Source organism: Crotalus tigris, unplaced genomic scaffold (assembly GCF_016545835.1).
Source record: "Crotalus tigris isolate CLP2741 ecotype Arizona unplaced genomic scaffold, ASM1654583v1 scf7180000019161.1078591, whole genome shotgun sequence".
Classification (NCBI taxonomy): Eukaryota; Metazoa; Chordata; class Lepidosauria; order Squamata; family Viperidae; genus Crotalus; species Crotalus tigris.
The window spans coordinates 882,913-905,499 of NW_024097408.1; the positions used below are offsets into that span (position 1 = coordinate 882,913).

At 46.3% G+C, this 22,587-nt stretch overlaps 1 long non-coding RNA gene across 1 annotated transcript; it reads left to right on the top strand.

Moving 5' to 3' along the window:
* The first annotated feature begins 1 nt into the window (after position 1).
* Positions 2-11,254, top strand: LOC120315592. The gene is made up of 3 exons (XR_005558720.1): positions 2-133; positions 4,931-5,041; positions 9,924-11,254. It is a non-coding gene; the product is annotated as an uncharacterized LOC120315592 (long non-coding RNA).
* Positions 11,255-22,587: the final 11,333 nt, after the last annotated feature.

Consider the following 22,587-nt stretch of genomic DNA (forward strand, 5'->3'; position numbering starts at 1 on the left):
AACAGTCCATCGTTGTAATCAAAGGGTGCCACCACTTTCCTTCTGTGACAGCTCAGCCTCGCCAATCAAAACTCACTTGAGGGCGGCTGTAGCCAATGAGATGTCACCGGAGTTTTTTTGTTCGGCCAATAAGGTACTTTATCGATATCAAGATCGGCCTGGTAAGGCGGGTGTTTGAGTTGCATCCAATGGATTCACTAAACTTTAATAAGGGGGAATGGTAGAGCATTGTTTCTCTGGAAGGAGCACATAGAAATGTTGGGACCAATGGAAGACAAGAGTCGATAAAGGGAGGGAGCCGTGTGCTTTTTACTGTATAGTAGTAGGAAAGAGCTTTTTTTAAAACAGTAGGTGGCGCTACTCGCACGACGTTGTTTGAGCTCAGAAGCTAATCTTACATTTGGAAGGACAGCCGTGAAATCACAGGAATGTTAAAGAAAGCAACAGCAAAGCAGTTCTGTATTTTCCATGTAGAGCAGAGCTGGGTTGCTGTTGAAGAAGATAAGTTAAAAATAATAGCATCTCAGGGGCTTGGCTAGAGAGAACAGGTCTGGCAAACGTTTGCCTATGTTTGCACAATATACTAATCAACTCAGACTGATCAGTGGAAGTATTGCAAAAAATGTTGTGCAATTGGTGACAAGGCCCCTAGGGCTAACAAAAATCCATTTGTTTGCACCTCACATAAAAACAAAATTCCTGATTAGGCTGTACTCAGATGTTGCTATAAGATGGAAAGCCAAATTATCTTGCTTCCATTCCGCTGCTGTCTTCACTTAATAATCATGGTTGGGTCTAGGAAATCCATCACTGAGCAATATGGCTGTTAAATGAAACATCATGCAACTGCAACAGACTTACAATCACTTCTGCTGTGGTCATTAAGCCAATCATCCATAGGCTGTAAGCAAGACATCACGTGACCATGACTTGCAGTTTTACTACTGGCTTCATTCTGTCATTGGCTTGTCAGAAGCCTGTTGTGAAGCATGCAGATGGCAGTCATGCCCATGTGACACTGCAACAGTGGTAAATCCCCACTGAATCTGGATAATGACCGTGAGGACGCTGCAATAGTCGTACTGCAAGGCCCAGTTGTAAGTCTCCTTTTTTAGTGCTGTCATAACTCTGAACAATCACTAATGGGACTGTTCTTAAGTGAGGATTACCTTGAATTTGGAAATGAAGGCTTCAGAAGGTGCAATAACACAATGTTGGTGGTGATGGGGAAGTGGCACAGGAGACGGAGTCTAGGAGCCAAAAAGCAAGAGGATTCGAGATTTCCTACAAATGGAAATATGGACCAGATTCTGCAGAGTACCAAATCAAACTCGGAAAGGGCCCTTGTTGCCACTGGGGTTGCCGCTCACCTTCCTCCTCTGCCAACTTTGCTTTCTTGCTAGTCACCAGGCCAGCTTCGGCAGCACCAATCTTGTCTAAGCTGCCCTGCTGATTGTCAGAGGTCCTGAGGCGCCCTGGCTCCAAGCCATCTAGGTCAATGAATGTGCGGACAAGCTGTTGCTGGGCTCCTCCTGGGGTTTCCATAGGTTCCGGATCCAGGCTGCTGTAGGGCAGTGGCATGGCTGGAGATGCATCCTGTTGGGCTGGGGGGGGGGCAAGAGGATTGCCAAAGGACCCTCCAGATGCTGTGGGCTGGGTGCCGTTCCTTGTAGGTCTAGGTGTGACTGCAGCCCAGGAAAATTTTCCACACTTCCTCTGCCCATCTCTTCCTCTTCCTCCAGCTGAAAGCCTTGAGTCTCGTCGCAACGATTGCGCCGCTGCTACTGCTCGTAGCTGCAGGCCTCGAGGCTCATCACACCAATTGTACCGCTACCGCTGTACATACTACATGGCTCTTCACACAGCTTGTGCTGCACAATGAGCCTCACAGCCTCCTGCAGCAAATGGCGGCACTGGACGAGTGATGCAAAGAGCCACATGGGGTCTTTCCACAAGCAATGGTGCAATGTGCAATGTGGCATGAGGCCACAAGCAGCTGCAGAATAACTCTGGCAGTGGCACAACAGGTATTGGGGCAGCAACGGTCCTAAGGTAAGTGGGTACAGGGAGCCTGGAGCAGCTCCACCCCCCACCCCCGCCCTAGCTTGACTTTTACATGTGCATCAGTATTATTTAATATTTTTTCATTAATATTTTAAAACTTTTTCTTATAACAATCTAGTTTTGTGTACCTTTTTATTATTTAGGTATTAAATGCATGAAATAATAAACTACCTTTTGGTATATCGTTTTTTTATACTTAAAACAGTCATTAGGGCAGAGAACCAGTTGTTAAATTATTTGAATCCCACCACTCAATATAAGCCAGATGGAATTATATCAGTGTTTCTCAATCCAGAAGGGATTCTAGGACAGAGCTTTTCAACCAGTGGTACGGGTACCACCTGTGGTACATTGGCACCTGGCAGGTGGTATGCGACCATCCTAGAAAAGTGGTAGCGGGGGAGGGGAATGAGCTGAACCAGTGGCAGCACCGCACAAGCCTGAGTGAGAGATGGCTGGAGCTGCAGGGCAGTCAGGGCTCAGTGGAAGCACCAGGATCAGCACTTCTTCGGGACTGTCAGGGCTTAGCAGAAGCGCCAAGATCAGCGCCAGGCTCCAGCTGGAGCTCGGCGCTGATCCTGGCGCTTCTGCTGAGCCCAGAAGAAGCACTGATCAGCTGGAATGTTGCAGCCTCTCCAGGGTCTTGTGATTTATATTCAGATGCTTGGCAACTGATTCATATTTATGACAGTCACAGTGTCCCAAGGTCATGTGAAGTGACCAAAAACTGCTGCAACCACCCAGCAGACGGGGGGGGGGGGAATAAAAACCAAACACCCCCACCCCACCCCGACTGCCAATCCTCAACAGAAATACAACAATGGAAACCTCCGACATGAAGAAGAGCGCCACAGGGCGGGCAGGAGGTGTCTTGCTTGGCTGTGGCTTGGGGGGCACTTTTTTCAGTTCCATGGTAACTTCGAACAGTCACCAAGCAAACTGTTGTAAGTCGAGGACTACCTGTACTTCATCACTTTTTTCCTTTTTTTATCATCAGTTTTTGACACCTTTCTAGGCTCCTGGTGTTACTCAGATATTGCCATATCCTAAAAGTGGTACAATGGGTGAAAAGATTGAAAAGCCCTGCTCTAGGACACTTTGATCTATATCTTCTCAACAGCGTCTCTGCAAATTCGGTGAAAAAAGCAGAAAAAAAAGAAGCTTAATTAGAAACTTTGTTTTTTTAAATTAATAATGTAATTCTTCTTCACAAGAATTATGAAATCACAGACCCAAAGCCATAGGCTACATTAAAGCTGAAAAGATGGGATAACTCTGACATCTAGTGGACAAATGGACGTATTGTAGTCTGCTGAAAAGACAACGAAGCAACCCATTTGTTTGAGAAGATGAGACTGAATACAGAATAGATATAGAATTACAGAGTTGGAAAGGACCTTGGAGGTCTTCTAGTCCAACCCCTATTCGATACGTTATGGCATTATGGACAAATGGCTATCCAATCTCTTTTTAAAAACCTCTAGTGAAGGAGCACCCATTATTACTGGAGGAAACTATTCCAGTGATTACAGGTGTAGCACACCCCTGAAGGGACTGCTAAAGTCTGGGCCCTCCTGGCCTCCTCTTTGGCTGGTTGCCAACCCAAGGGGTCTCTCATGTTGGCACCTCTGCCTGACAGGACATGTAGCACAGTGATGTTCAGTCATGGTGGCAGCTACGCACATAGGGCAGTGATGGTCGATCTCTTTCGACGGTAACTCATGTGGGATGATGATAGTTGACCTCAGGCAGCGGAGACAATGGTAGTCAAGTCCTGGTAGCAGCAGCTGGTATACAACAGTAGTAGTCGGTCCCTAGTAACAGCAACCTGCTTAGGACGATGTTAGCCAGTAGCAAATTGCCTATGAAAATGTTAGTCTCTGGTAACAGCAACTTGCCTAGGGCGATGGTAATCAGTCTCTGGTGATGGCAACTTGCCTAAGACAATGTTAGTCAGTCTCTGGTGACAGCAACTTGCCTAAGACAATGTTAGTCAGTCTCTGGTGACAGCAACTTGCCTAAGACAATGTTAGTCTTTTGTAACAACGACTTGCCTAGAGTGATGGTAATCAGTCTCTGGTGACAGCAACTTGCCTAAGACAATGGGCAAAAAATATATATTTCCTCAAAAGGATTTTAAGAGCAGAAACCAACCATGCCCCCAAGTCTCTATCCCAAGCAGAAGCCAGCTCTATACAAATGCAGATGTAAACCACCAGGAAAGTTGGAGCTAGAAGCTTAGGAAGACAAAGACACCTAAAATCTGCATACCCTACCCAAACTCTAGGAGTCATTAGCCCCAGCACCAGGGCAGCAGGATATATAATAGGATTAACCCACCACCAAGAAAACCAGAAAGGCACACCCAGACTCAGGTCAGAATACATGACACAGGAAATACAAAGCCTGAAACAGGAACAGGAAAACTACTCCAAACAAAAGGTTCGAGAGGGGTATAAAAACCTACTACCCACATGTGCTCTGTCCTTTTTTCTCTTCTCTTTCCTGCCAGAACCATCTTGCTGTCTGGCTCTTCAATAAACTGCAGCTCTCTTTCTAAAGCAGTCGCCATGTTATTTATTTATCCCCAGCTTGGATGAACCAGGATGAAGACTTTTCCTTCAACAGCTCCAACAAGAGAGAAAAAATAAAAGTCCCCAACCTACCCTCTCTCCCTCTCTTTGTCTGGCCTTCTTACTCTATCTCTTCACTCAGCTAGCTCTGGATGGCAGGCTCCATTAAGCTAAGCTCTCTCTCCTTTTCCTCCACTGACTTTGCCTGATCTCCTGCCAAAAAAAACCCTCCCTCTGGTCAATTTCTCTCCCCCTTCCCGTCAACTTTATTCTCCTTTTTCTTCCCTCCTCAGAGCCCCGCCCCGCCGCCAGACCCACAGCAGCTGCCGGAGTTCCTCATTTCCCTGCTGGATCCAGCAAAACCTCTCAGCTGGCCCCATTCTCACCCCAGCTCCAGTACACAGGTAATCCCCAAGTTACTTAACGCTCATTCAAAGTTATATGATAAGCGCCCCCTAGTGCTTACAAGCAAGTCCCGAAATTACAAATATAGCAGCACCATGGCAGTTGTTCGCCATTACAAGTGGCCGCAGTGGCTCTGCAACATTCATCCTGGTTATTCCCTCCCCACCACCGCCCCAGGTCTCCCTAGGCACCAGGCCTTCAATAGTCACCTTGCGAAGATCGAGATCCTTCGCTTTCTTGGCTGCTCCAAGCCTTCAGTGCGTTCGCAGAGAATGGAGGCCTAAAATAATGCAAGATCAAGTGAGATCCGTGGGGCAGGATCTCACGCTACTGATCTTGCATGATTTCATGACACCTTCGGCCTCTGTTCTCTGCAACAGAGAATGGAACTGAAGCCAGGGGATGCTTCTATTGCCTCCGGAGGCTGGATCAGGGTTTAGAGGCCATTTCCAGGCTGCTGAGGCCTGGATCTGTGGCTGGGGAATGCTTCAGCCCCTGCGGCCCGACCCAGACTCTGGAATCATTTTCCAGGCTGCTGCTGCCCGGATCTGTGACTGGGGAATGCTTCCGTTCCCTCCCCCCCGCAGCCTGATCTGGGCTCCGGAGGTGTTTTCCAGGCCCAATCGGAGCTCCAGAGGCGTTTTTGCTGTCCTCAAATCTGGGTGGCAGTAGCTGGGAAAAGGCTTCCAGAGCCTGGATTGGGCTGTGGGGTGGGCATGGAAGCTTTTGCTGGCCTCAGATCCAGGGGGCAGCAGCCTGGAAAAGGTTTCCGGAGCCTGTATTGGGCCACGGGGAGGGTGTGGAAGTGTTTCCTGACCTCAGATCTGGGCTGCAGCGGTCTGGAAAAGGCCTCCAGAGCCCGGATTGAGCCTCGCGGCTGTGAAAACATTCCCTGGCCTCAGATCTGGGTGGCAGTGGCCTGGAAAAGGCCTCCAGAGCCTGTATCGGGCTGCAGGCGCTGCAAAAGCATTCCCTTGCCTCAGATCCGGGTGGCAGCAACCATGGCATAGAGGAGACAGATCTTTTCCAGCTGAGTCTGGTGTGGCAGGAAGGGGAAGCATGCGGTATCTTAGTGGGTTGGGGAGGCCTTGGGGGCATGTTCCATCATGGCCTTCCCCACCCTGAGATACCTCATGTTCACTTAATGAGCCGCATGTGTTTTAACGAGCAAGGTACGAGGTTCATTCTAAGAGTTTTTGAGTTATGAATGGAAGTGCAAGCTCCATTACACTCGCAATTCGAGGATCACCTGTAATTGTTCTCACTGATAGGAAATTTCTCCTTAACTTTAGTTGCCTTCTCTTTAATAATCTTCCATTCGTAATTTCTTGTCTGGCCCTCAGATGCTTTGGAGAATAGGTCGACTCCCCCTCTTTTCTATGACTGCTCCTCAAGTACTGGTCACTTACCATATCACCCCTAATCCTTCTCTTCTTTAGATTAGATTAGACCTAGGCATTTTATAGACTACATTGGCGAGGAGGTGGGGCATTGGGTCAGTGTCAGCAGGAATTGGCAGGAGGCAGGGCATTGGATGCCCTCTACAATAGTCTCAGTTTTTCATGTGGCCCCTTGGGAAAATTAATTGCCCACCCCTGGACTAGACATACCTAGTTTCTGCAACTGTTTACTGTACAGTTTAGTCTCCCCTCCCCTGATTGCTCTTTGAACTCTTTCTAGAGCAGTGGTTCTCAACCTTCCTAATGCCGCGACCCTTTAATACAGTTCCTCATGTTGTGGTGATCCCCAACCCTCCATCCAGCTGGTCAGGCGGGTATCAAAAACTTGACCAAAAAAAAAGAGGAAAAAATGGGAATGTATAGGTAGTCCTTGACTTACAACAATTCGCTTAGTGACTGTTTGAAGTTACAACAGCCCTGAAAAAGTGAATTATGATCATTTTTTACACTTATGATTGTTGCAGCATCCCCAGGGTCATGTGATTTACATTCGGATGCTTGACAACTGATTCATACTTATGATGTTCACAGTGTACCAGGGTCATGTGATCAATGGCCAGGGGGCGTGGCCAGCTGATCACTCAGGTTGCAGAGTGCCTGTGGGGGGGGGGGGAATCTGTGGGTCTCTGGGATGGGACTGGGGTGGGTGCCTGCCTTCCTTCCCTCCCTTCTCTCCCCTTGTCCCTTCCTTCCTTCTTTTCTTCCTTTCCTTCACCTCCCTCTTAGTCTCTTCCTCCTTCCTCTCTCCCATTGTCCTTTCCTTCCTTCCTTTTTTCCTTCCTTTCCTTCACCTCCTTCTTAGTCTCTTCCTCCTTCCCCCCTCTCTCCCATTGTCCTTTCCTTCCTTCCTTTCCTTCATCTCCTTCTTAGTCTCTTCCTCCTTCCCTCCCTCTTTCCCATTAATCCTTTCCTTCCTTCTTTCCTTCCTTTCCTTCACCTCTTTCTTAGTCTCTTCCTCCTTCCCACCTTCTCCCATTGTCCCTTCCTTCCTTCCTTTCCTTCCCCTCCCTTAGTCTCTTCCTCCTTCCCTCCCTCCCACTGTCCCTTCCTTCCTTCTTTCCACCTCCTTCTTAGTCTCTTCCTCCTTCCCACCTTCTCCCATTGTCCCTTCCTTCCTTCTTTCCTTCCTTTCCTTCACCTCCTTCTTAGTCTCTTCCTCCTTCCCACCTTCTCCCATTGTCCCTTCCTTCTTTCTTTCCTTCCTTTCCTTCACCTCCTTCTTAGTCTCTTCCTCCTTCCCTCCCTCTCTCCCATTGTCCCTTCCTTCCTTCTTTCCTTCCTTTCCTTCCTCCCCCTCTTAGTCTCTTCCTCCTTCCCTCCCTCTCTCCCCTCGTCCCTTCCTTCCTTCCTTTCTTCCTTCCTTCCCTCCCTCTTTGTCCCTTCCTCCCTTCCTCCCTTCCTTCCCTCTCTCATTGTTCCTTACTTCCCTCCCTCTTCGTCCCTTCCTTCCTCCCCCCCCTCCGTGCCCAGGAAGGGACAAGGGGAGGGGGATAGGCTGCCAGTGTGGCTGGGGGCTTTGCTGCCGGCAAACCTGCCTTTGCACAGGCAGAGACAGGAGAGCTCCACCCAGCTCACTTGCTCAGCTTCGCCAAAAGACATGCCGCTTGCTAAGTTAGCAGAAGCTCCAGGATCAGCGCCGAGCTACAGCTGATTCGTGCTTCTGCTAAATTAGCAAGCGCATGTTTTCTAGTGAGCAAGTTTGCTGGGCAGGAGCCAAGGAGAGCAGCTACAGCTCCAGAAGCACGGATCAGCTGTAGAGGCTTGCCCCGATCCTGGACAAGAGGGAAGGAAGGGAGGGAGGGAGGGACAAGGGGGGAGAGGGAGGGAAGGAGGGACAAAGAGGGAGGCAAAAGTAAGGAAGGAAAGAAGGAAGGGACAATGGGAGAGGGAGGGAAGGAGGAAGAGACCAAGAGGGAGAGAAGGAAAGGAAGTTCCAGCCAGGAGAGGCTTGCCAGCCTGGCTACCAAGAAACAGAAGAGCGCAAAGCCAAGGAGAAGAAGGTAGCGGTTTCCTCCCAAAGAGGGCTCCTTTTCTCCACCCCTTCCCTGGGTTTGTGGGGAATTTCTCATCACCAATGCTGGCAGGTGCTGCTTCGAGCCCGCCGCGAGCTTTCTCACCCCCTTTGGTTTCCCCCCCCCCCGCTTTTGTGAGGATTGTGGTGCCCTTGGGAAGCCGATCGTGCTTTGAAGCTTAGGAGAGGAAGAAGAGTCCCTTCCTCCTTCCCTCCCTCTTGCGTCAGCCGGCGCAAATTTGGGGGTCACCAGCTGACGGGCGCAGGAGTTGGGTGCTGCAGTGGCCTCCCTTTCGCTGACCTGTGTGCACAAGAAGAAGTCAATCCGGTTGCTGCACAATGAGTCTCTGGGGAGGGCGGGGCCTTGCTCTGTGCCTGCGCTCTTCATGTGCCCCCTGCAGGGCACATTTGGTAGAGTTCGTGCAGACTGCTGCCAAGCAGCATATTTTCCACAAACAAGTGAGGTGGAGCGGAGGGGGGGGGAGGGAGAGAAGGCGGTTGACAAGCCCTGCCTAAGACCATCGGAAATATGTGTTTTCCGATAGGCGACCCTTGTGAAAGGCTCGTGCGACCTCCAAAAGGGTCACGACCCACAGGTTGAGAACTGCTGTTCTGGAGTCTCAACCTCTTTTTTTTTTTATCATGGTGACTAGAACTGGATACAGTATTCCAAGTGTGGTCTTACCAGTGCAATATAAAGCAGAACTAACACTTATCATGATCTTGATACTATCCTTCTGTTGATGCAGCCTAGGGCACTGCACACACAGCTGGAGGACACTGCTGCACCATATAGATTGTGCAAATACACCATACATTTTTAAAACTGGATGAAGTGCACACTTAACTTCAAATACTATGTTGTAATGACAGCTGCATTTCTATCTATAATCACACTTGCACTTAAAAAAAGATGTAAAACATTCAGAGTAATATTCAACTGGATGATGTCTAGGTGGGTTGTGTAGGTTACTGTTTGTATTATGGGAGTGTTTAATTTGTCATCCATTTTGCTGCAAAGTGACCCCACCTTTAGTGAGAAAAATGTGATTGAATGCTAACCCTTGTTTGTTTATTCCAAAGGATTGTATGGTTAAATTCCAAATAAATGATTTTATGTTTGCAATATCAACTGGCCTCAGCACAAATCTAAAAACTTACTTTTGACTTGGAGAAAGGGAAAATGCTGAACTGAATGATAGGTTGTATCAAGAAAGGATAATGTGGATAGATCAGATTGAAACAGTTGAATGAGCATCTCGGGAAAATAGAAAACCTTTGTGATATCCTCCTTTATAGTAATTGAGATTAACATGTAAAAAGCATGCAAATAAAAATCTTAAGGCTACCTTTTCAGGGCCACTTAACCAATATTTTATTGTTTATTTATTCATGACTGTTGTTTTCTAGTACTGAAATCAAGAATAAAGAAAAGCTGAAGCAACCAACTTTGGGGAAATGGAGTTAAGGAAGGCAAGAGACCAAGTTGTTTTCTCCTCTTTCTCCTTTGCTTGCTTGTCCTCACTTACTTGAAACTTCATTTTGCTTAGCTTTTTCATGGAAGGAAGGGTGTACGTCTGCTACTGAGTTTCCATTTACATTGCTTCAAAATTGACTCTGAATTTGGATTCCTGCTGGTTGCTATTGGGGTAGATGGGATTGTTCTGTTTGATTCTTGCTGTTTGATCACTGATTTCTTTTTACATCTAGTATTCTCAATTGAATACTGCAAAATGCCCTGGGGATGTTAGGAGATTTTAGATAAACTAGTAAACACAAATGGAAAAAAATAATTGTATCTATAAAAGAAAGACAGTTTTTAAGGTCTACAGGACTCGGAGTTTGCAGGAGTTTAAAATAAGAGAGGCAGGCTGGCTGCACTTTTAAAAACTGTTTTTTTTAGGGTCCAAAGACTACAGGACTGGGGATGGTCACATAATGACGACATTGGAAGAATCTGGAATGCTGCCTTTAACTTGATTTGTTCATTTTTGTTTTTACTTTCAAAGATGCAATAAACATCTTGAAGATTTAACACATTTTTTAAAAAAAACATTAAAAAGTTCAGTGGACAGTTTATCCTTGTTATTACAACTATTTGTGTATTGTTGGAGCATTCAAAGTACTTCACACAGTTTTTCTGGATTCAATCCTTATAACTGCAGGAGACTAGAATGAATGATATTTTTGCTTAGCAAGAAAAGAAAATTTTTAAAAAGAGTGAAAAATGTATCCTTTTCTAATTTTTATGTTTATGTTTTAACAGTTCTATAAATCTTCATTTCCCAAAGTTTTCCAGTATCATTACTCTTTTCCATTTATAATTGTTGTTCTGTCTATTAAAAATCCGTTATTCAAAGAATGAATGAAGTTATTAGCATATACCCAGCTTCTCCAATGTATTGCTCTTACAATATTAATTTGCACATAAAGACTCTCCAACGAAGGTCCGAGTTTTTATTTTTAAAATTATGTTATTAAAAAAGCAGGAAATGACGCACTACAAAGCAGGGGTAGCTTTTGTGTTATCTTTAAGAATAAATGTATTTTGGATGACTTTGTCTGGAGTTTTGATTCATCAGCCCCAAAAATAAATAAAGGAGATAGAAACATTCTGGAAATGTAATTAGGTGTTAAAGAATATACTTAGCAATTTATGGTCTTCTAAGTGAGTGTCTTGGGACCGGCTATATCTATCAATATCTACTATATCATTTTGAGAGAATGCCACTAACTCAAAAGGCTGGGGTCTCCATTATCTTTATCTTGCACTGTATACACTTTTCTCTTCTATTGGAATATATAAACACGCACTCACATGTGCACACACATACACAATATTCAATATTCAATGTGAATAATTGTGTTTGATTGTGGACGTGCAGTTTGTCATTCTTCCACCAAGTGGCAAAACTGTTCCATTTTTTTAATCTCTTCCCCTTGTCGTTAAGAAAAATAACCATCTGCAAAAATTCATTCTCTTTATCACATGCTGACAGAGCTTCAGAGGACAAATAAAACACTGAAACAAAGCATGTTGTGTTTAGGTTATAAATTCTGATTATTTAGAATGAAAAGTGACTTTCAACTATTATCCAGTTAAATTGTGAGCAAATCCAACTGACTGATGCTCATAACATCTGTGTATATTAAAGACAATCAATTAAGGAATTAACAGTTAACATATTTCTGAATGTTGATTGAGTAAATGCAAGAGACACTATCTTAGAAGACTGATTCCATGTTGTGTGAGAATTTCCTGGGCAATATTATTTGATGGAGAAAAACAGAGGGATGTGGTTATTATCTTCAGGCCTCACTTTTGACCTTTCTGGAAGCTTCTGCTTGTCTTCTGTCAAAACAAGACACTGAATTAGATGGACCTTTGATGTCAGACACCAGAGCTCTTCTTTTCATCGTAAAATGAAAGCTGTCAATAACAATCAACAGATATTAGAGCCAGTGGTCTCCATTTCAGAATCTTTTAATAAAAAGTTGATCAAGCAACCAGTAAAAAGAATATAATTAATAATGTGCAGGAGGTGTTGATCTGGGAATGAGCAATTATGAAGAACTCTGGAATGTTTTATTTTCCTCCAGAACATGCTGATTGTTTTTCTGGATTTTGCCAAACTGGAGGTGGTTTGATGGAGCATTGTGGTTCAAGAGGAGGTTCTCCTAAATATTCTGTCCTCAAGATTACCAAATTTTGCATATCCCTAATTGTAATAAGCTGGTATGGTGCAGTAATTTTGATGTGGATTGAATTCACTTTCCTCTCAGCCAAGGAAACACACTTGGGGGTGGGGGAATGTGAATTTGCCCAATCTATTTTAGCCAAGTTTACCTTATTGTCAGATAGATAAAAGTGGGGAACAATGTAGCATTGGAAAAATGCTAAGACAGAAATCTATCAAACCAATAAATGTTATGTTCACATAGGAAGTATATGTCAGACCCATGACTTGTAGAATTTATTACCATAACTTGATAGGATTGCACTGCAATTATATTACCAGCAGTAAACAACAGATACCCTTATTATTTGCACATCCATGTTGCAAGTCACAGTTGCCACACCAATGGAAATACAAATTATTAACATCATTAAAAATGTGGCTGAAGTGATATGCTTTGTGCTGATGTTAGTTTTCATTGCGGAAAGTTTTCAAAGCTGAAGAACATGCAGAAGAATGGTCTTCCCCTTGGAATTTGATGTGACAAGTTATTGCATCAGCATGCAACCAGATGCTTTGGCTGCCTACATGAAGTGGTCATAGATACTTAAACCTAGTGCTTAAGGTACCAGGCTAGAAACGGAGAGACCATGAATTATAGTCCTGCCTTAGGCATGAAGTTAGCTGGCTGATCTTGAGCCAGTTACTTTCTCTCAGCCCTAGATAGGAAGCAATGGCAAATCAGTTTAAAAAAAAAAAACTTTCAAGAGAACTGCAGGGACTAGTCCAAGCATTTGACAGGAATCAAAAACTAATTTAAGTCACAAAAATTAAAAAATAGATGATTCTAAATAAGTTTTGAAGTTACCTGGAGCATCATGCACTAAGCAAGTATGTCTGGATGAAAGCCTCAGCTCTATTGTTTTGAGATTTTAGTTAGGAAACAGGAAGGAAGGAAGAAAAGAAAGAAAGAGAAAGAAAGAAAAAGAAAGGAAGGAAGGTCATATAAATATTTCTAATTAAATATGGTTACATTTTTCAGTGGTTTGCATAGAGACATTCATTTAATTTTTACACAGTTTGTACCTACAGACACATTTATGTTTTGTTATTTTATTTCCATTCCCCCCTCTTCTCTCTGTCTCTTTCCCCCACTCCCTCCCCCCACTCCCCCCATTCTCTTTCTCCCTTTTCTGTCCCATTAGTGATTTGGTTCCTAAATAGTTTCTTCATTCCTGTAAGGGGAGGCTTTGATTTCCATCATTTCTACTCTTCTTTGGTTGCCCCAACCATTTTTGAAAGGTGAAATGCCCAATGAGCACACAGAGAGTCTCTAATTTTTTCATTCCAGTTCTTTCCAGCCAATTAGTTTCATAGCTTCCTTTTTTTGCTCCCTCCTGGATTGTCTTTGACATAACTTGTATGACTGTGGATCTGATGCTATGGAAATTCTCTAACAGCCAATAGTAGACTCATGGAAGCTTACAAAGAATCTGGAGGAATCACTCTGCATGAGAATATCTCTCATAAGTTTTCATGTGGGAGAAGATTGCAAAATGCATGTGCTAAGGCATGTTCTCTTTGAGATCTCTGTGGGATATAAATTCATAACCAACCATAGTTTGAAAATAGTTAATTCTTCAGTGATGCTCTACTGCTTCCCCAGCTGTGAATTGGCTATTCTACAATGCAGAGAGTTTTCTGGGGCCCTAGTGCCATTTCCCTATATCAGAAAAATAAAGCAGTGGTGGCACCCAAGAGCGCCTAGGACTGAGAGTGGCCAATAAGCACCAACTGCCTTTACTCCCAAAAATTGCCCAACTGTGTCTCAAGTGCATAATCAAGTACCATTATTCAGCAGTGAGTTAGCACAGAAACAGGGAAGTAAAGTAGAAATCAGCGGTGGAGATAGCAAATATCATGCTGATATAGAGCAGCCATGATGGTCTTGAAAAAGATATTCAAATAATGCAATCTGTCTGTATCTATAAATATCACAATTGTGCAAGCCACTGGTATTCCCTGATAAGTGATAGTTCAACTTTGAAGAAACTGGACATGAAGAGTATTGATACCTTTGGACTTTGGCATTGGAAAAGACTACTGAGAATACTGTAGACAGGCAAGAAAGCAAATCAATTGATCATTGAACAAATCAACCCAGAGTTCTCACTTGAGGCACAAATGGTCAGGCTCAAATGAGTCTACTTTGGACATGTTAAGTGAAGATTCATTTCTCTGGAAAAGGCTGTATTGCTGGGAAAGGTGGAAGAAAAGAGAAGAAGATGACCAGGAACAAGTGATTGGCCTCAGTTACAGTGCACAATTGGAAGACCAAATCAAGGATAGATTGCCATGGAGACTGACGATCTATCTATCTATCTCTCTCTCTATCTATCTATCTATCTATCTATCTATCTATCTATCTATCAGGAATAAAAAATGATCTGTTGGCATATAATCATAATTTTTTACTGATTTAAGGATCGGTGGAGAGCTCTTTAACAAGAGTGATTATATGCAGGATGTAGTTTGAAAGTTTGTCCACATTGTGAAGTATTATAAAGCTTAATCCTGACTTTGTTTCCCCAACCTAGTCATTGAATCTCCCCCCCCCCAAAAAAAGGCTACAGATATCCTTCCTGCTTATGCTAGAAACAAAAAAAATCCATCTTTGGATTTGCAAAGAAATGGAACTCTTTGGCTGTTTTGTGCTTTCTTTATTGTTGTAAAATATGCTACACATTGGGCATTTTCTAGTGGGAGAATAACTTTAGAGCAATTTTCCCAATCTGGCACTCTCTTAGATCTGTTGCAGATGTACTTCCAGCTGAAAAGCCCCAAAATGTTTGGGTAATTGTGAGGCTGAAGAAGATTTATTTAGAGGATATTCTTGATAGGAGATTAGAAAGGTCAGAGAAAGTACAAAAGTTCATTCTATAAATTTAAGTGGCAGAGGGGGAACAAATCTTTAATTACTCCCAGGACCGCCAAGTTTAGCAAAATTGTCCTTCTCTTTTGATTATCTAAGATGGCAGGAGAGATTTATAATAGGTCATATAAGCGAAGCTTGAAATAATTCAAGAGGTGGCTTATGAGTTCATAATAGACAATACTGACATTACTTAATTATTTGTTCTGAGCTAAAATAAGAAAATAGTCTAGACTAGGCTGAGATGGATGATTGGCCCCACCCCATGTTCTTTTCTTATCCTAAAATGGACCTTACATTTAATTGCTAAAACTGTTTAAAAATCTGTTCTTCTTCACCCCATACCAGTAATATGATAATAATTATTGAACTCCTATTAGAAAGCTTCAGTAAAATCTTAATCCAGGCCCAGTGTTTAATTTTTACTCATTGCATTGTTACTCTTTGAGTGGATTCATACCACACATTTGAGTTAGTTATTGAATTAAGCAGTTTTCTGGGTTTTACCCAATGCATGGAATCATAAATGAATAAAAGGAGATAGATTAATGCAACATGCTTAGCAATATTAAAACTGCCCAAGCTTTGTATGCTAAGGAAATGCAACTGCAAATTCTTTAACCTGATGCGGGAAATATGTTATGTTAATTCAGCAAGGCTCAAAGTGGTTATTTAAGGAAGGCAATTAGGAAATAAAGACATTCTAATGGTGAAAACTAGAATAGAGATTAAGTATATGGCTTGTTATATCAACACACAGCTCTTACTACTACATTCATTCCTAGCACACCCCTGATAAGTTCTGATGATTCTGCCTTGATAATAAAACAGCCATGATTTGAACACATCTCAAGCCCTTTCAGTTCCTTCCTAATGCCCATTTTGTTGTTTGGGGTTCTTCCTTGTACAACCTGCTGTTGCCAAAGATTATAGACATGTGCAGTAAAATGGAATAGAAATTGTATTCTCCAGGACAAGCTCGTATGAACAAAGGAAAGAGAGCTGATCTAGAATTTGGCCTGCAAAGTAGGATTAAGAAAATTCCTGGAAAATAGCTGCTCATCCCTGTTGATAACCCTAAATCTAAAGGGCCAGTTCATGATCAGATTAAGCATCAGGCAATGTAGGACTGAATGAGCTCTTCATTCATTAGTCACTTCGCGCAAAGTGCTATCCAGGTAAAACAGTTGGCAAAGAGTCATTTCATGGTAGTTACCAAACAGTGAAGTCTCTCTGGTTACTCTTTGTCTCTGTTGGGGGGGACAAGATGCACAAACCTGGTGTAGCAAGAGGAGCAGTGATCTCTGGCCATGCTGGGGAGGGGGAGGGGAAATTCCTTGAGTTGCCAAGTGCTATATATAGTTCTCTGCAGCCTGGTGCAAAAGGGATCGTATGGAGCAGCTGAGCTATTTATAACAACTAGCTCTCAGCAGTAGCACCCGACTCTCATTCTAATAACCCACCGGCAGAGGAGACAGAATGAGAAAGAGAGAGAGACCGAGAGACGGGGGGGGGGGGGGGAGAGACAGACAGACAGACAGACATAGAGAGAGAGACAGAGAGAGATAGAGAGAGACAGAATGAGAAAGAGAAAAAGAGAGAAAGGGAGAGAGAGAGAGAGAGAGAGAGAGAGACAGAGAGAGAGACAGAGAGACAGAGAGAGAATGTGCAAGGAAGCCAAGAGGAAAGGGTGGAGATATTCCTTCAGTTTCCATCAAAATCTCAGACTGAGATCTTAAATGATTGAAATTTGATTTGATCCCCTTTCCCTAGACAATCATCCTAGAAATTTTATTAGGATCGCTGCATGGACTCTTTCTGTTCTTTTTCTGGTGAAACCTTGGGAAGAACTATGGGAAATGGTTGTTTCCACAACATTATTTCTAATTTATGCAGTTGATCTGTACTTCTGCAGGATACCTGAAATGGAACTGTAAGATTTATCCCCATGGTGACATTATGCCTGTTTCTGAAAATTTCAGTCCTGAAATAGTTTCTTGTGGGTGATTCACAAGTTAACAGAAGTATATATTGGATAACTCTTCCTGCAAATTTAGACTTATGTTTTCACAGAATAGTAAGCTAGTTTAATTTTAATGTTTAATTTCCTTTTCTGGCTCAGTGAGTTATTTAACTGGCTTAATTCAATGAACAAATTTTAAGCCTAATTAAGTTAAGAAAGTTTAGTGAACATAGCCAATTATTATTTTCAAAAAAGTAGATTAGTCTTAACATCATGATGAAGATATTATGGTTTGTACTAATATCTTAGTGTTTTGGGTGAATCCAGCCAATTGTGATGTATCATGGTTAAACAATGTATGGTTTGATAATGATTATATCAGTGTATCCGCCGTCGCCGGTAGAGCGGGAACAAAGAAGACCGGCACACACTGACATCCAACAAGCACTTTATTATGCAAGTAAGGCAAAGTCAGCAGTGGGAGTGGTCTCCTCCCAACGCAATATATTGACGTGCTCCACCCTGTGGACCCGGCCCCGATCCCAAACCAACATCCAGTCGATATGCATAAATGCTCCACCCTTTCCCTGTGCTCTCCCTTTCCCCGACGGAGCACCGCCCCCACACCCCGTCGCCCGAGCGTCCGGTCCGCGCGCCAGCTGCCCGCCGCTAAACTCGCCCTGCCGAACGTCCTGGCTGCTAGGGAACAACCCCCCGCTTTCCCACGCTGGGTCTGCCCGCCGGAGTATGGCCCTCTGGTCCGCAGGTGGTCCGCCCGCCGGTATTCCGTTTGCAGGCAGCCGTCGCAACTCACAGACTTCCGGGTTCGTCGACAGCAGGCGGCCCTCGGGCGCTCCCGAGTTCGGTAACACCCCCGATGTTGTTGGTATCAGTCGTATATCCTGTGAAAACGGCCGTGCGGTGGAGGCTCGCCCGGTGCGGCCGTGGGGTGTGGCGGTACACTGCGCAGCTGCCGGCCGGGCTGGTGGGTTGGTATCTGTGCTCCCCCGTCCCCATTCATATGGCAAGCCTTTGGGGGCTTGACATGCGGCCCCCTCTACCACGGGTCCCCCTGGAAAAGAAAAGGAAGGGATTGAATGCACAGTGTTACACCTGTTCCGCCCTGGCTTTGCCGGACACTTACGGTGGAAGGCTCGGATTAGGTTAGGTGCGTTTATATTCTCCTCCCCCACCCAGGTTGCGTCTGATAGCGGGTATCCTTTCTACCGAAGGAGGTATTGGATTTTACCATACCGCTTTCGTGAGTCTAGGACCTCCTGCACCTCATAATGGGACCCCGAGATCAGTCCTGGTACCCCGTCAGCATAGGGACTTCTATGTGCTGGTTTGAGCAGGCTGCTGTGGAACACGGGATGGACCCTGCCTAGAGAGGCGGGTAATCGTAATTGAATGGTAACAGGGTTGACCACCTTGAGGATCTGGAAGGGACCCACATATTTCGGACCCAGCTTCTTGCATGGCACTTGCAAGCGTAGATATTTAGTGGCCAAATACACCCAATCTCCCACCTTGAATGGTTTATGCTTTGCCCTCTTCTTGTCAGCTTGGAGTTTGATGGCTGCCTCGGCCTTTCTCCATGCTACCTTCACCTGGTCCCACAACCCTGTGATCTTGGTGTACCATGTTTGAGGAGTCTGGCCACCAGCCACCTCCGGTGACAGTTCGGGGATAGGGTTAAACTCCATACCATACACTATTTTGAACGGGGTGTACCCCGTACTGTTGTGAACGGTGTTATTATATGCCACCTCAGCAAACGGCAATAGGTCAACCCAGTCCGTTTGCTGAAATGACACATAGCTCCGGAGGTATCTTTCCACCATGGCGTTCGCCCTTTCTGCCGCCCCGTTGGTGCTAGGATGATACGCTGAACTCAATGCTTGGGACGACCCTAGTGAACGAATGAACTCCCTCCAAAACTTCGCGGTGAATTGCACCCCTCTATCTGATATAATTCTCCTGGGCATGCCGTGAAGCCGATAAATGTGTTGAATAAATAACCGTGACAAACGTCGCGCTGATGGCAGGCCTCTGCATGGGATAAAATGCGCCTGTTTGGAGAATAGATCTATCACGGTCCATATTACATTGTAGCCCCGGTTGTCGGGTAGTTCTACAACAAAATCCATGGCTCCTCCCACGGTCTGGACGGATCAGCCACTGGTTGTAATAATCCCATGGGCTTCCCCACCCGGGGCTTTGCACTGGCGCACACGTGGCACCCTTTGACATACCGTTCCACATCTACTCGCAGCTTGGGCCACCAGAATTGCCGTCGTAATAAATGTAGGGTCTTTAAATACCCGAAATGGCCCGCTTGTTTGGCGTCATGACACTTTCGAAGAACGGATAGGCGTAGACTCTCGGGCACGTATATCCTATCACATTTCCATGCCACTCCATCCCGGGTAGTTAACCTCCCTGCATGTTCATTAGCCCATGTATCCGTCAGCAAGGCGGTCTTAATGGCCTCTAGTTCACTTACCGGAGACCTATGAGCTACAGTGTTAGCGACCTCATGCCGAGAAGGAGGCATTAGTGCCTGTATGACCTCCTCCCGTTTGCTACGGTACTGCGGCATCCGCGACAATGCATCGGCCAGAAAGTTTTTCCCCCCCGGCACATACCTCAGTGTGAACTTAAACCGGTTGAAATATTGGGCCCAGCGGACATGCTTGGGGGCTAAACGTCTTGGGGTCTGAAGCGCCTCCAGGTTCTTATGGTCTGTCCACACCTCGAAAGGCACCTGGGCCCCTTCCAATAAATGCCGCCATGTCGCCAGAGCCCAATGAATCGCGAAGGCCTCCTTCTCCCAGACGGTCCAGCTACGTTCGGCCGTCGTGAATTTACGCGAAGTATAGGCACATGGCTGTAACGCTCCCCCATTGTTCTTTTGCAACAGCACTGCCCCCACTGCCACATCGCTTGCGTCCACTTGTACCACAAAGGGGGAACTCTGGTCTGGGTGGCGTAACACGGGCTCTTTAGCGAATAACGCTTTTAATGACTCAAACGCCTTTTGGCAACTCATGGTCCACTCTAGCCGTTGGCTTGGGCGAGGCCTCCCCGTAAGGTGCTTCGTCCGCAACAGTTCCGTAAGAGGATGCACCACGGTGGCAAATGATGGAATGAACTGACGGTAAAAGTTCGCGAATCCGAGAAAACTTTGCAGCTGACGTCTAGTCTGGGGCGCTTGCCACTCTTGGATTGCTTGCACCTTGCTCGGATCCATTTCCACCCCACTCCCCGAGATACGATAGCCTAGATAATCCAGTCGCTCCCGGTGGAACTCGCACTTAGATAATTTCACATAAAGCTGGGCCTCTAGCAATTTCTGAAGCACCTGCCTCACCAGACTGACATGCTCCTCCCTCGTTGCGGTGTATATTAGAATATCATCTAGGTACACAAGTACCCCGCGGTATAGGTGTTCATGCAGCACCTGGTTGATTAACTGCATGAACACCGCAGGGGCCCCTTGTAACCCGAATGGCATGACGCGAAACTGGAAACTGCCCAACGGACAGTTGAACGCCGTTTTCCACTCGTCGCCAGCCTTGATCCGTACCCGATAGTACGCCTCCCGTAGGTCCAATTTGGTGAATATGCGGCCCGTCCCCAAATGTGCCAACAAGTCCTTCATAAGGGGGAGGGGGTATACATGCTCGACGCATACGGCGTTCAACCCCCGAAAGTCGACACATAAGCGCAATGAACCATCTTTCTTTTCTTTAAAGAGCACAGGAGCCGCTATCCGGGACCTAGCAGGCTGGATGAACCCTCGTGCCAAATTTTGGTCAATGTATCTACGGAGTTCCTGCACTTCCGACGAGGTCATAGCGTACATCCGGGGTTTCGGAAGCTTCACCCCCGGCAACAGCTCTATAGCGCAATCCGTTGACCGGTGAGGAGGCAGGTGATTACACTCCTCCTCGCTGAAAACAGTCGCTAAATCCCTGTATTCTTCGGGGTACGACACTTCCCCTGCCCCCTCCCGGAGTTGCGCCGTGATCTCTGGGACCTCAGGGACCTGACCGCCATTACCATCGGCCGCTGGTATTGGACCCATCCCAAGACGCACTTTACGGTACCCCCCTTCCCACCATATAGTTGGGGTCCATTTGTCCAACCAGGACAACCCCAATATGACAGTGTCCGTCATAACGGGCATCACATGAACCGTAACACCTCCCAATGATCCCCCAGGTCCATGCGTACCCTTTCCGTCACATGGGTCGCGGGGACTCCTCCCAACAACGACCCATCCACCTGTTCGAACCGTATCGGTTGTGGCAATGGATATATCCGAAACCCACAATCCCCTGCTACCTTTCTACTCATCAGGCATCGCGTGCATCCGTTGTCAATCAGGGCCTGACATGCCTTCTGTGCGCCTGTCACCGGGCTCGTGAGGACTATAGGGAGGACGAATGGGCTAATGGGGTCACTCACCATTGGATCGGCTGCTCCGTCGTCAGGGCTGTCCTCCTCGTCCCCCGTCTGGTAGCGTGCCATGGCGGTAGACTCCGGCGTGGCCGGAGACCCTCTCCTCGACCCGAGGGGTGGCTGCTGAGCAACAGCCCTCGAGCTTTCCGTGGCTTTCTTTATGGGCGTGGCTCTACCAATTGTTGTGCCTTTACGGGGGCTGGGCGCTGGACAGTTGGCTGCTCGGTGGCCCGGCTGGTCGCAGCGGAAGCACCGGAAACTGGCTTCTCCTGACAACCCTGGTGGCTTTGGCGTTGCTCGCTGCTGGTCCTGGCTTCCCTCACGGGGCCTATCTCCTGGACGCCGCGGCCGCAGGACGTCCCCGGGCCCCCCGATATACTTCTTTAAGGCCTGTCTCAAGTTCGACCACCACCCTGAACCAGTCTCTCAATCTGTTGGGCACACCCCGGTATACGCAGGCTTGCCGTAGGTCAGTGTCTAAGCCTGCCCTAAATTGATGTACCAACATCCGCTCCGGCCATGAAGACTGCAAACGGCCGGCTAACTTCCGGAACTCCCGCACGTACTCGATGGCCGGGCGGTTCCCTTGCTGGAGCGCTAGCAGGTCTGCCTCGGCCCTCTGTGCCCGGGTAGGATCCTCAAACCGCCCATGCAGGGCGTCCAAAAACAGGCCCGCACTCCCCAGCTCCCGGGCATGGTCACTGTACAGGTCGGCCGCCCACGCGGCCGCCTCTCCGCGCAAGGCGGCGGTAATAGCACCGACCATAGCCCATTGGGAGACATATAGTTGTGCAAATTGGTCCAAGTGGCTTATGGCCTGTCCCAGGAACATTGCCAGCTGGTCGGGGTTACCATCAAACGTGACGGGAATAGGGGGAACCCCCCACGGATATCCTGGCCCCCACAGCCCCTGGGGTTGGCCTGGCACGATGTTAGGACATCCGGCCGTAAAGCTCTGTTTCTCCACACTCCCTGTCCTCGCCGGACCTCTCGCCACATTCCTTGGCCCGCCCGGCTGGGTTGGATGCGACTGAC